Here is a 14,356-nt window from a genome sequence, read left to right on the forward strand (position 1 = left end):
CCCTGCTAAGGGCCCCCAAAGTCGCTTTCTATGTTGGAAAGCCCAACATGGAAAACCTGTTGAAAACCGAGATCGTAATCCCGACGGTTTAACCGGACATCCAGAGGGATTACGGTGAGGCCTCCGACTGGCCAAAGGGCTCCTTGAGCCTGTCGGAATCCAGCCGGAATGACCGGCCGGTTTCACTTTCGACTGCCTGCATTGTAATGCGGTGGTAAGAAGTGAAACCTACGATGTGACTCGGAAAGCCTCCGACCTGTGGTCGGAGGCTTTCCGAGTCACATCGTAATGAGGCCCTATGTGTATCCATACTTAATCTAAGACAAGTAAATTATCTGTGTGGCATGACCCTCGCCTAGACAAAAGTCTAAGCACAACAAATAGCTCAACAAAACCTCACAATCTCCCTACAGAATGATCACTTTCTGATGAACGCTTCTAACTGTTCATTCCTCACCTTGTGTGTACCCTAAAGCGTCAACTGAAACCGGATATTTTTGGGAATATTGCTCTGGTACACCGGCAAGTGGCATTGTACTGCTCCACAACGGTTTCAGTCTCCCGCAAATTTGTCATTAGAGCAACATATACATGCCAAACCTGTGTGCTGTCCTCGATTTGTTTCTTTCTGTATCTTCGGACACGGATCCGGAGCTCGCTCCTAAACATTTTTCCTCGTCTTTGACAAGCTTTTTTGCTTAAAATCCTTGTGTGCAAGGAATATGTCTCTACCTAAAAAGAAGTGCTAAAGTCTTATAGGGACTGTCGCAAACAGATGTCTGTGACTGATCCTCACAAGGTATATCTTAGGTGTTTAGGATCGTCGCAGAACTCCAAGTCTTGCGAGGACTGTGCTCAGATGAACCACAGGGCGATCTGGGATTATGAAGCCAAACTCTACAGCACCGATGAAAGGCATGTGTTATCCGCGCTGTCAAGGGTGCGGACCCACATAAGGCAATTCTTGTGAAAGATCTTCCTTGCATTCAAAATTGTTAGTTAAGTTGAAGAAAAAGAAAAGCAAGAAAACAAAGCAGGACTTCTCCCGGTCCCACCCCTCTCTACCCTAGGAGATGCCTCTCAGTCCCCTACCATGCAAGCAGTTCCCCAACTCAACCCAATGCACCCTGAATTCCCTGGTCCATTTGTGGATTCACAGCAGATATAGATTTCCAAAGAAGCCATGTTGTGAATATTCATATTCGGTACGCTTCTAGCACCCTTTGGCATGCCTTCGGGACCCACGGATCTGAGGAAGCCTCCAGTTGGATACCATCAGCGGTTCTGTCCTCAATAACAGTGGCAGACCTGCCTATCAGGCAATCAGGATGTGCCGGATGGGCTGGCCAGACAGGGTAGTGTGTGGGCTGGCTTTTTAGCAGTGGTAGCCCAATATTATTGCCAGGTGGCCCAGATTTTACTGTTAATTTTACCACTTGTTTTGCTAGATGCTTCGATAAAGGGGACCACTTTTATTTTGATGACTGGGCCTATGTTTTGTCCCAGTTCAACCTTGCTCAACACAATCTGTGCCTCCTGACCCTGCTGCAGGGTCTGCCCTGACTCTGAGGCCAGTGCCTGACCCAACTTCGATTCTGGCACCAAGATTCACTCCGGATCCTGCTACATCAACTTCCACCCCTCACCACCGATGTCACAGGAGGACCTGGTTGTTATATCAGATTCTGAAATGTATGCATCGTCCTTGACCACAGTCACATTCCTCACAAGTCCCTACGCTACCTCACTCTGACTCCGTCAGGAGATTGCCATTACCTAGGACTCACCCACCAGCACTGCACAACCTTTTTGGGTTTAATTCTGATCACAGCCAACATGGCCTGGTCAATGATAATCGAGAGGACAGGGGTGATGCATCCCACTGCAATGATGATGACAACGTCCTAATGGATTTAGAATAGACTAGTGGTTTGGACACTTTCCTCACACTGTGTTGTGTACGTTACCTACCCCCGTCCCCTGACAGAAAAATCAGCATCCTTTTCTGTAGGGATCAAGAATGCAGTTTTAAACTAATGTCTTGACAGAAGTTCTGCAGCCTGGCCAGGATTCGACAGAGCCATTCTTACCTTTTAATAAGACCCTCAGGGACACATTAATGGCACTGGGGTGAAGCCTTTCTCTTTCCTGCTGCTAAATAGGCAAGTGGCTATACTCCACAAACCTGCCCAGGTGACCTTGTCTTCCTTATTCAGCACCCTTGACTGATATCCTAGTAGTCCATGCATGAACAAATAGGGCGAACTTGGACTTGTTTCCTAGACTCCTCCCAAAGGGGAGTCGAAATGTATAGAGCAATTTGGGTGAAGAATGTTTTCCTCAGCCAGCCTTGCTGTTCGCTCTGCTAGCTGTCTGCTTGGGCAATACTCTCTTGCATTGTGTGACATGATCAACAAGATCTAGCCAGCAGTCCCCGATGAATTTCGCTCGAACCTAGCACAAATCATTCAGGATGGCCAGGCTGTGGCAAAGTATGTCATCTGTCCATGAATGGACACTACCGAGTGTTTAGGCAGGGCAGTCAATACCAGCTTGGTGCTTCATCCCCATATGTGGATGAGAGCCACAGATAGTTTGGGTGATATCTAGGTTTCAATAATGGATATGCTATTTGACTTCACCCATATTTTTGGAGCCAAAGCAAAGTCTGCACTTGAACACTTTAAAGAAAACAGGGTGCCCCCTCTGACTTTCTGTTCCCGTGTGACAGTATCACCAACAATTCCACCCTCTCAAGGCTTTCTAAGGGGTGTAGCTTACAGACCTCATCAGTTTCCACCAGCTCAGCAGCAGCTTCTTTAGCCCTTTTGAGACTGGGCCAGGGAGCCAGCCTACAATTTCGAGGCCAGCAGGGACAACGTATTACCCAGTCCCACACCCCTCCCGCTTCAGCTTTCAAACCGCTATAGTGTGCCCTCAACTGCACATGGCCAACCTGCAGGTTTATTACCTCCAAGGGTGGGTGGCAGACCATTACATCCAACAAGTGGGTCCTCCAAATACTCCAACAGGGTTACATCCTGTCCTTCCCATCTGGCCTGCAGCATATTTTACCTTGATCAGAGTGATTTTCTGGGGATCATTTGCCAATTCTGCAGCTGAAAGTGCTGGATTTTTTGGGCAAAGGAGCCATAGAGAGGGTCCCAGTATCAGAAATAGGGAATGAATGTTATTCACGATATTTCCTTATGCTGGTGCTTGGGGGTATTCACTAGATGAGGAGTCTGCAATTAGAGTATGTACCACAAAGAACACTACCAACTTGTACTACTGAACCAAAACACTGGGACCACAGCAGATCTCATAAACTCTCCACCACTTCCACCCAATGAGAATGTTTGACAAACTGGGGTCAAATCATGTTGGTTTATTAAAACACTCAGGCATTTTGCTATCTTATACACACTTTAAAAAATTTGTTGTCTCCGAACAAAAGCCTATGTTCCTTCCACTAAATTGTAGTCTTTAAATAGCACCTTTTCTTTTTAGTAACTTCCTTTGGAGCCCAAACATCTCTTTTATCATCTTCATCAAATACTCATGTCAACTGCTTTTTTCTCATTCGTAAATATATTAGGAAGCAGTTTTGAGCTTAGGGTACTCCATTGTAATTTTGGGAAAGGGGCTATTCTTGGGACTGTCTAAAATTCTGAAAATTTTTCCTTTGAGAGGCATCAGAGTTTGTTACTCCACATTCGACATGCTGGATTCTTCACTCTCTCTGTAATATATATGAGATCTGATATGGACTTCTAGCTGCAGATTCATTACCTTAGAATAATCCCCAGGTGTCAGACTGGAAACTGAGAAGTACCTCTGCATGCCAGTAGGTGGCATTGTTCAGCTTCACATCGGTATCATCATCTGCGTTGGAAGTGTCATGTGTGTTGCCTATATAAGCGCCACCCCTGCTCTCTGACATCATTTCTTTTCTTTCCATGCCAGTCAGCGCAGATCTGGAGAGAGCCACCTCCAGTCATGTTTTTACTGACTTTGTTTGATGTTTTGGTGAATTTCTTTTTTAGAGTCTTGGCTCACAGTGTTTAGGGATGTCCCCCAACAAACCATTGGGGTTTAAACCCTGTGGATCCTGTCACAGACAGATGTCTGTGACAGACCCATATCTGGTATGTATATGGTGCTTGGAGCCAGACCACGATTCCAAGACTTGTGGGGACTGCTGAGCTATGATTCCCAAGGAGCTGAGGGAGTGCTCCTTGAAGCTCTTCATCACCTGATTCCGTTCGACTCCATTATGCTCCAGGTCACAGTCGCTTGGAAGGTCCCAGGCCCATTTGCAGAGTAACATCAGCGGTTTGTCCTTGCGCTCGCAGTTGTTGGGTAAGTCCCACGAAGAAATCGAAGAAGTTGAAGCGATCCTTGACTTCACTACGCCGGTCCAAATCTACGGACGAGGTGGAGGAACTATGTCACTCTAGGCCCCACTTCCACATGGAGCCTGTGCCTGGGTCTGCTCTGTGCCTTCCCAAGATTCCTGGAGCTTTAACGCCCATGCCCCAACTTTGTGAGTTTTTTTAGATTATGCACCTCATTTTTGGGCAGGCCAGCCCCTCTAGATAACCTTCAGGCCTGATGAGTTCAGTTGGTGACCCCACAGGATTTTTCGCCTGCAAGTATGCCCTGGTCACCAGTCGTGCACCCTTGGTCTGGAACGGCTCTCAGGACCATGACCTTCCCCGGAGCCTGTTCCAGTGACGTCATTCCCTGCGCCACCGACCCCATCATTATACTGTACTGATATGGAGCTGGACCAACATTGCCGAACACTGAATCTGGCCCCAGCCAGATATCGACTTACATAGTCGTAGCCAGTGCCACCTTTTTTCAAACGACAGGAGTAAGATTAGGAATGATCTGAGGATGCTTACAGCTACCATTCCCTTGAGGCCGATGACAACTGGTATGAAGAGCTGAAGGACGCCAGTGGTCCGACTTTTCACCAGACGAGCTGGAGGACGCCAGTGGTCCGACTCCTCACCAGACACTGACCTGGTCTCTCCTCCTAGTGTGATTATGGAGAAAGGGGACTCCTTCACTATGTTGATGAGGAGGGTAGCTGAGGTCCTGACCTTCAGCTTCCGTTGGGGTCAATCAAAATTAATGTCTTGACAAAAGTGCTTCAATGCGGAGTAATCACCTCTGAATCCTTTCTCCCGTTTAAAGAAGCCCTCACTGAAATCCTGCTCGGGCCTGGGCCAACCCTTGCACAAGGGTGTCTGTGGAGAGGAAAGTTGCATGCTGCCATCACCCCACTCCTGAGGTCCCAGCTTTCCTCGCTCAGCACCCCACCCTGGAGAGCCAAACTTTCACATTCAAAGTCAACCCTGGTGCATTCTCTACCACACCATCGGGTGGGATATCCAAGAGACCGGACACCTTTGGCAAAAGGATGTTCTCTTCCACCGGCTTTACACTGCGGTTGCTGAACATCTATTCAGTTGATACACCCCCACGGTATGGAATTCAGTTGCGCAAGTGCTGCCCATGGTCTCAGAGGACGTCCGAGCCATAATGTCACAGGCTATTGCAGATGGCGGGGATGCAGCAAAGTTCACCATTCACTGCAAGCTGGATACGGCTGACTCGCTTGGAAGAGCAATTGAGTCATCCATGGCATTCAGACACCACGGCTGGTTGAGATTGACTGGCTTTTCGGGGGATACCCAGTCATCCCTTATGGACATGCCCTTCAAAGTCACTGCCTCTTTAGGGACAAAGCAGATTCAACGCTGGAGTGCTTTCAGGACTGCCGAGCCACTGCCAGGTCCTTGGGTCTCACCATGGCTCCACACCAACCCCATTCTACCTTTCACTCATTCTGTGGCTACAGTAAAGGCTACCAACCACGTCCATTCCTACCTAGCCACCAGAGCCAACAGACTTCCCAGTCCTTTTGTGGCGTTGGACACGGTTCCCACAAGGCTCATGAGACAACCAGCCAGAGGCTGCCCAAGTCCACCCTCCCCCTGTAGGCTCCAAACCATTTTAGATTGCCCTCTTACCATCATGGGCCCCAGTTGGTGGCAGAAACTGCTATCACCTACCCCTCTGGCAGTCCATAACATCAGACAAATTGTCAGTGGAGTTACTTCATCCCTTTTCTAGAAACCCACCACCCATGCAAACCATCTTCAGACCAGGTGACAGAGGACCACCTCTACCTGCTCCATCAGGCAGGCTCTTTTGGCCAAAACAGGCATCAAGAGAGTGCCGGCATCAGAAGTACGTTATGGTTGCTGTTTTCCTGCTGCTTTCCGGTGCACAAGAAGGACTGGAGGCCTTTGCCCAGTTTTAGTCCTGTGCCCTCTCAATTTCTTCCTGAAAAGGAGAAATTCAGGATGCTCATGTTAGCTCAGGTTTTGTCTGCCCTAGAGCCTGGAGACTGGATGATTGCACTGGACTTGCATATTCCATATTCCCGTTCTGCCAGCCCACAGGCGCTACCCGCAGTTCATGGTGGGCTATGAGCCTTATCAGTTTGCTGTGCTCCCTATTGGCCTTACCAGTACTCCTCAGGTGTTCACCAAGGTGATGGCAGTAGTTGCGTCACACCTGTGGAGGTCAGGGGTTCCAGTCTTCCCCCTACCTCAATGACTGGCTATTGAATGTGGGCTTGCCCCAGGCAATCGTCTCTCACATCCAGACTTCAGCAGACCTCTTTCATTCACTGGGCTTCACTATCAACGTGCCGAAGTCCCACCTGAATCCCTCCTAGATGCTTCCTTTCATCAGAGCCATTCTGAACACAGTGCAGTTTCGGGCATAGCCTCTATAGCAGCGAGTCGAGGATATTCGGGCTATGATTCTGATGTTTCAACCTCTATCCTGGACTTCGGTGAGACTGACTCTGAGGTTGCTGAGCCTTATGGCCTCCTGCCTCCTGCATCCTGCTGGTAACACATGCCCACTGGCATATGCAGGCTCTGCAGTGGGACCTGAAGGTCTCTGAGGGTGCAGCATCAGGTATCTCTCCAACCTGGTCCAGATATCGGAGGGAACTACAAAAGATCTGCAGTGGAGGCTGACAGACCGTGATTGGGTTGGTGTCAGACACCTTTCCCTTCCCCAGCCAGAGCTGACTATAGTGACAGATCCATCACTACTGGGCTGGTACTGCCATCTGTGAGCTGTGGACATCAGAGGGCTCCAGTTTCCGGCAATCTCAACTCCACATCAGCTTGCTAGGGTTGAGAGCAATCCATCTGGCATTGAAAGCTTTTCCTACTTCCATCAAGGGTAGGCTAGTGCAGGTGTTCACGAACAACACCACCGCTATGTGGTATTGCAACAAACAAGGTGGGCTCATGCACCCTGTGTTATGGGGCCCTGCATCCCTGGACACGGCTCGAACATCAAGGAATTTCCCTGCTTGTTTAACATCTGATGGGCTCTCTGAACGCCAGTGCAGACAATCTCAGCTGTAAATGCCTAGCAGATCACAAATGGTGGCTCCATCTGGAATTGATGCAAAGTCTCTTCAGAGATTGGAGAGAACCTTGATGAGATTTATTCGCCACTGCCAAGAACGCGCCACTGCCACTTCTGCACTCTGAACTTTACAAAGTGACTTACCTGGAGATGCTTTTCATCTGAGTGGAGGTAAGATCTCCTGTACGCCTTTCTGCTGATACCACACCTGCCCAGTGTTCTCAAGAAGATCAGGAACAACTGGGCCTCAGTTTTCTTGTGGCTTTGGATTGGGCATGGAGAGTCTGGTATACAGAACTTCAGAGCATGAGCTACGGTCCTTCTGTCAGGCTGTCCCTTCAGGAGGTTTCGCAGCAACTGGGCATGGGCCTGCTATTGAAACCGCACACACTTCTACTTCATGCATGGAGATTTAGCAGCGAGAGTTGACAGTTTTTGATCTCCCTTCTGAAGTATGTGATGTTATTCTGGCAGCCAGGCGTCCCTCAACCAAGACAGTATTCGCCTGCAGTTGGGAGAAATCTGGGGCTTGGTGTGCATCCAAACTGGTTGATCCCTTTTCTGCACCCTTATCTGAAGTTTTGTTGTTTGTTCTCTCATTGGCTTGGCAAGACCACTGACTCATTGTCAGTGAAATTGCTCTTCCCCCTCGCAGCTCCACCATCAAGTGAGGCCTTCCCCTGAGCCCCTGCACTCTCAAGTGCTGGTGTTCGAGGCCCTCCTCCACCCGCAGGTTTTACCTGCGCCTCATCCCTGGTGGTCTAGTGGACCTCTGTCTCCTTTCTCTCGCTCCACTCTTTCTCTCCGTTTTCAATTTTTTTTCACTGATTTCAATCTCCCCCTTTTACTCTCCTTCTGTGTCTTTCCTCCGTTTTCTCTCGTTTACTGATTTCAGTCTCCCCCTTTCACTCCCCCTCTGTCTTTTCTCCATTTTCACTAGTTGTTCACTGATTTAATCTTCCCCTTTCACTCTCCTTCTGTGTCTTTCCCCCACTTTTCTTGCACCTTTCACTGCCTCATTTTCAGTCTTTCCTCTCCTTTTGCCTTTTCTGCCTGTTTTTCCCTGCCGCTGCTGCCCCCGCAGCCCCTCCCCCACAGCACGACCGGCCCAATCCATCTCCCCTCCCCGCTGTCCAGCCCTCCCCGACCCCTACTTAATGGCGGCCGCTGCGGGGACAGGCGAGCAAGACCACTGACTCATTGTAAGTGAAATTGCTCTCCCCCTCGCAGCTCCACCATCAAGTGAGGCCTTCCCCCGAGCCCCTGCACTCTCAAGTGCTGGTGTTCACGGCCCTCCTCCACCCACAGGTTTTACCTGCACCTCATCCCTGGTGGTCCAGTGGACCTCTGTCTCCTTTCTCTTGCTCTGCTCTTTCTCTCCGTTTTCACTTGTTTTTCACTGATTTCAATCTCCCCCTTTTACTCTCCTTCTGTGTCTTTCCTCCATTTTCTCTTGTTTTTTACTGATTTCAATCTCCCCCTTTCACTCCCCCTCTGTGTCTTTCCTCCTTTTTCACTCGTTTTTCACTGATTTAATCTTCCCCTCTCACTCTCATTCTGTGTCCTTCCCCCACTTTTCTTCTACCTTTTACTGCCTCATTTTCACTCTTTTTCCCTGCCACTGCTGCCCCCACGACCCTTCCCCCCAGCACGACCAACTCGACCGGCCCAATCCAGCTCCCCTCCCCGCGGTCCAGCCCTCCACGACCCCTACTTAATGGCGGCACACCAAAGGCAAGCCCGTCCGCGACCCGACCGCGACGCTACGACCCAGCGGCACTCCACACTCTCAACCCAGGACACAACAACAACTGCAAGCTAGCATCACCAGCCGACACCCACGGACCCTTCAGCTGTCACCGCTGTCGGCACACCTGCAGCACCGCGAAGACCACGGACCCAGCGCAACCCGCCTGCAAGATCACAACCCAACCAAAGAGTCTGCAATGCATCCTCCTCAACGTCCAATCCGTCCACAAACACGCCACCGAAATCTGGGACCTCCTCCACAGGACCACCCCGTACGTAGCGTTCTTCACCGAAACATGGACCAACACCACCTCGGGACCGGACATGGCCATCGCCATTCCACAAGGATACAAGATCTCCAGGAAGGACCACCCCACCCACGCGGGAGGAGGAATCGCCATCGTCCACAAATCCAACCTCCACCTGCGCACACTCCCTGACGAGCCCACAGACCTGATGGAACACCTTCACTTCAAGATACTGGCCAGCCCTACCTCCACCCTCTGAGGAACCCTCATCTACCGACCCCCTGGACCCCGCAGACTTTCGCCAACTCCCTCACAGACTTTATCTCCCCGCATGCCATCGCGTCCACCAACTACACCCTACTGGGAGACCTCAACTTCCACCTCGACAACCAACTGGACCCCAGCACAACATCCCTCCTGGACAACCTCCACAACATTGGACTCTGCCACATCGTGACCGAACCCATGCACTCAGCAGGGCACACCCTCGACCCCCTCTTCACAACAGGTAACTTCATCACCTTCAGCCACACCACCGAACTCCCATGGACTGACCATCGATGCGTCCACTTCACCTTCAGAACACCCACCATCCACAGACACCTGCACATGCTCCCAAATAGAAACTGAACCAGAATCGCCGACGACCAGCTAACCTCATCACTCAGCAACTCCACCCCAACCATCGCAGAAAACGACGACCCCAACACCGCAGCCTGAACCCTGCACAGATGGATCTCCGACAGCGCCAACACTATAGCCCCCCTCAAGAAAAACAACAACACCCATGCCAAGATAGCCAGATGGTTTACCACCGAACTTCAAGAGTCCAGACGCACTTGCCGCTGACTCGAAAAGGCCTAGAGGAACACCAAATCCACAAGCCTACAACTCCTCCAGAGCCGCCACCAACAGCCGCCACCAACTCATCAGAAAAATGAGGAAAAAGGCGATTGAAGACAGAATCTCCACTCACGCACACAACAGCAAAGAACTCTTCAACATCATCAAGGAGTCCGCCCAACCCACCAGCGAGTCCACCGACATCCCTCCCTCACAAGACCTCTGCGACAAACTCAGCATCTTTTTCCACCACAAAATCGAGAATATCTACGACAACTTCGACAAAGACAACCAACACACTGAACCCTCACCAACCACCCGACACCCTGAAGCCAGCAATCGTCAACTGGACCGCCCTCACCACCAAAGACACACTGAAGACGATGAAGTCAATCCACTCCAGGGACCCCACGGACCCCTGCCCCCACCACATTTTCAACAGAGCCGCCGAAACCATCGCACCCATTCTCTGCCACACCATCAACCGCTCCCTGGCAACCGTCATGTTCCCCGACGGCTGGAAACACGCCACGGTTAACCCCCTCCTGAAGAAATCCTTGGCGGACTCCACCAACCTCAGAAACTACAGACCCATCTCCCTGCTCCCGTTCCCAGCGAAAGTCATAGAGAAAGCCATCAACAGCCAACTCGCCACATTCATCGAAGAGCACAACATCCTCGACTCCTCCCAATCCGGCTTCAGAAAAAAACACAGTACGGAAACCACCCTCCTCGCTGCAACAGACGACATCCGCACCCTAATGGACAAAGGAGAAACAGCAGCCCTCATCCTCTTCGACATCTAAGCGGCGTTCGACACAGTCTCTCACTGCACCCTAATACGCATATTCCACGATGCACGGATCCAAGACAAGGCCCTCAACTGGATCTGCTGCTTCTTCTCTGGCAGAATGCAGCGGGTCAGACTCCCCCCTTTCCTCTCTGACCCTACACCTCCCACCTGCAGAGTCCCCCAGGGGTCCTCCCTCAGCCCCACACTCTTCAACGTCTACATGGCTCCGCTCGCCCCCATCGTCAGAACCTACGGACTCAACATTGTGCCATACGCAGACGACACCCAACTCATCCTCTCCCTATCCAACGAACCCAATACCGCCAGACACAATTTTTGAGAAGGCATGGAAGCTGTCGCCAAATGGATGAAAAACAGCTGCCTACAAATATATACCAACAAAACAGAAGTACTCATCATGGGCCCAAACCCCGACGCATGGAACGACACCTGGTGGCCCCCTGTTCTCGGAAGCCCGCTCACCCCCACGGACCACGCGCGCAACCTGGGAATCATCCTGGACTCCGAGCTCAAAATGGACCGCCAGATCAACTCGTCTCGTCCTCCTGATTCCACACCCTACGCCTCCTACGTAAGACCTTCAAATGGATCCTCCTCGAACACAGAAAGACCGTCACTCATATCCTGGTCACCAGCAGACTCGACTACGGCAACGCACTCTACGCCGGAATAAACAAAAACCTCACCTGCAAGCTACAGAACATCCAGAACGCCGCCGCAAGACTGGTCCTCAACCTGCCAAGACACTGCCACATCTCCCAGCATACCTGAACAGCCGACTCAAATTCCACGCACCCCAGAGGACCCTACGATCTGCCCAGCTCTCCTACGCTGTGGTCCCCAGCTCCAGAAAGACCAAAGTGGGATGCCGCTCCTTCACCTTTCTTGCAACCCGAGCCTGGAACGCCCTGCCGCACCACCTCAGACAGACCACATCGCTCCCCATCTTTGCTAGAAACCTCAAAACCTGGCTCTTTGACAGACACCCCCCCTTGATGGACCGAAGCCTGCTAATCCCCTCCCCCCTCAGCGCCTTGAGACCCTTACAGGTGAGTAGTCGCACTTAACAAACGCCTGATTGATTGATTGATTTGGGCCCCGTTAAAGGGTCCAGTTCAGCCATATCTGCATTGTTGCAGTTGTCAGATAAGCCCTCTCTGTTCAAGTAACAGGTTGTGACTCATTTTCACAAGAGACTACAGAATATGTTCCCTCCAAAATCCTTCTGCACGTCTCAGTGAGACCTGAACATAGTTTTCACCTTCCTTATGTGTGCACCTTTCACGCTCTTATACAACTACCCTCTTTGCTTATAGACCATAAAATCTGTCTTTCTTGTGGCCATTATATCGGCCAGGAGGGTTAGCGAGCTGCAAGCACTTTCTCTGCACCCTCCTTACACATATTTCTTCCCAGACAAACTAGTTCTAAGTACACATGCCTTTTTTTTCTCTCGAAAGTGGTGACACCTTTTCATGTGGGCCAGATCATTACCTTGCCTACCTTTTTTGCTCTGCCTCACCCTTTCAAAGAAGAGGAAAGACTTCACTGACTGCTATGATCAATGTATAATGACAATACTCTTTTTGTGTCCAGAGAGTTCCGGGTGGACGATCAACATTTCATTGGGTTCGTCGGGGCGAAGCAAAGGAAGGCCATGCAGAAAAGGACCATGTCATGATAGGTAGTGCTCTGCATTAAAATCTGCTATGGGCTGGCCAAGAAGCAATCCCCTGAGAGCTTACATGCTCATTCCACCAGAGCCAAGGCTGCGACCACTGCTTTAGTTTGTGGATTCCCTGTCCTGGACATTTGTCAGGCTGCAACGTGGACATCTCTGCACACATTTACCAAGCACTGTTGCCTGAGTAGTCAGGTTTGTAGCGATGGGCACTTTGCCCATTCGGTCCTCCAGGGCTTCCTGGTCTAAATTTGTTCGCAGACCCACCTCCAGAGAGGTATTGCTTGTGAATCTAATCTAAGTTAAGGAATCCGCAGCTAGAAGTCTATCAGATGACCAAGTTACTTACCTTTGGTAACTCCTTACCTGGTAGAGACTCTCTCTTGCCTCAGATTCCTTACCAACCACCCCATTCTCCCTGCTCTGTGAACAGATTTCTCCGTATAGGTTAACCCTTATGAGGTCTTTAGTGGCTGCACGCTGGTACATCAGCAACCTTCGTGGCTCCGTGCTTTTGGCTTGGAAAGGTCGTGAAAATTAACTGATGTCTACTTGCTGGGGTGGTGCCTATATAGGCACCACACACTGCACTTCCGGTGTGGACGACGCTGCTGATGCAGAGTCTAGTAACGCCACCTATCGGCAAGCAGAGGTGCTGCTCAAAAAGTTTCTGGATCCAGTCTGACACCTGGAGAATATTCTAAGGTAAGGACTCTGTGGCTTAATAGTCTCTAGCAGAATAGGGGTTACCGAAGGTAACTTATTCTTTGGGTTTAAAGTATTCTGGGACCCACATCAGGAGTGGAGAAATATTCTAGATATTAGTAATAACTTCAATAAAGATCACTGTGATGCAGAACCAGTACTGCAAGAAAGGAACCTTTTCTTATTCTACATACTCATAATAAACTGATTACCCGTCATAGAATCCAGAGCCAGAAGTAGTAACCTTATTTTGCAGTCTCAAACACTCGATTCATATTGGCATGTTTGGGTTGACATGCTTTTTAACAAATTATTTAGTTAACTCCGCAACTTAAATGTTCTGGCTTGGGGCTGTTGAATCTCTAGCTTATCTTTTTTCTCTAAGATAAAATTCTTGTTTTAGAAATGTTCAGCAAGTAAAGATAATAATTCACTAGCCAGTCACACATTCTGTTTTGAGTTTTATGGTTCATTGGGAATTGGCAAACAATAACAGTCATAAAGTAATTGGCAAATCATTTCATGCTGATAATGCTACCTGGGAAGTCCTTTTGCTACAAAACGTGTGAACAATGTTACTTTTTGTGTATGAAAAATTGTTAGATGTCAAAAGTTGGTGTGAAGCATAGTTAAATTACAAATCTGAATAATGGGAAGGTAAGTGCTAGCATGTATTTTAAAGTGTCAGGACTCTGAAATCATGATAATCTTGTTAAAGTGAGTACACTTTGCTTTGTGGATAGATGGGGTTCTGTAGTGGTGTCATATACTTTGCAACAGCTTTGTGATGTGATAAGTTGTGCCAGTGTGTTATGTCAGTTTAATTCTTGTTGGCTTTGAATTTAG

The 14,356-nt window shown here is 49.7% G+C and overlaps 1 protein-coding gene across 1 annotated transcript in view; it reads left to right on the forward strand.

Annotated features, from left to right (window-relative positions):
• LOC146784184 (uncharacterized) overlaps positions 1-14,356 on the forward strand; it is a 739,190-nt gene that overhangs the window by 548,556 nt on the left and 176,278 nt on the right. The gene's annotated exons all lie outside the window — the stretch shown is intronic.

Source organism: Triturus cristatus, chromosome 11 (assembly GCF_964204655.1).
Source record: "Triturus cristatus chromosome 11, aTriCri1.1, whole genome shotgun sequence".
Lineage (NCBI taxonomy): Eukaryota > Metazoa > Chordata > Amphibia > Caudata > Salamandridae > Triturus > Triturus cristatus.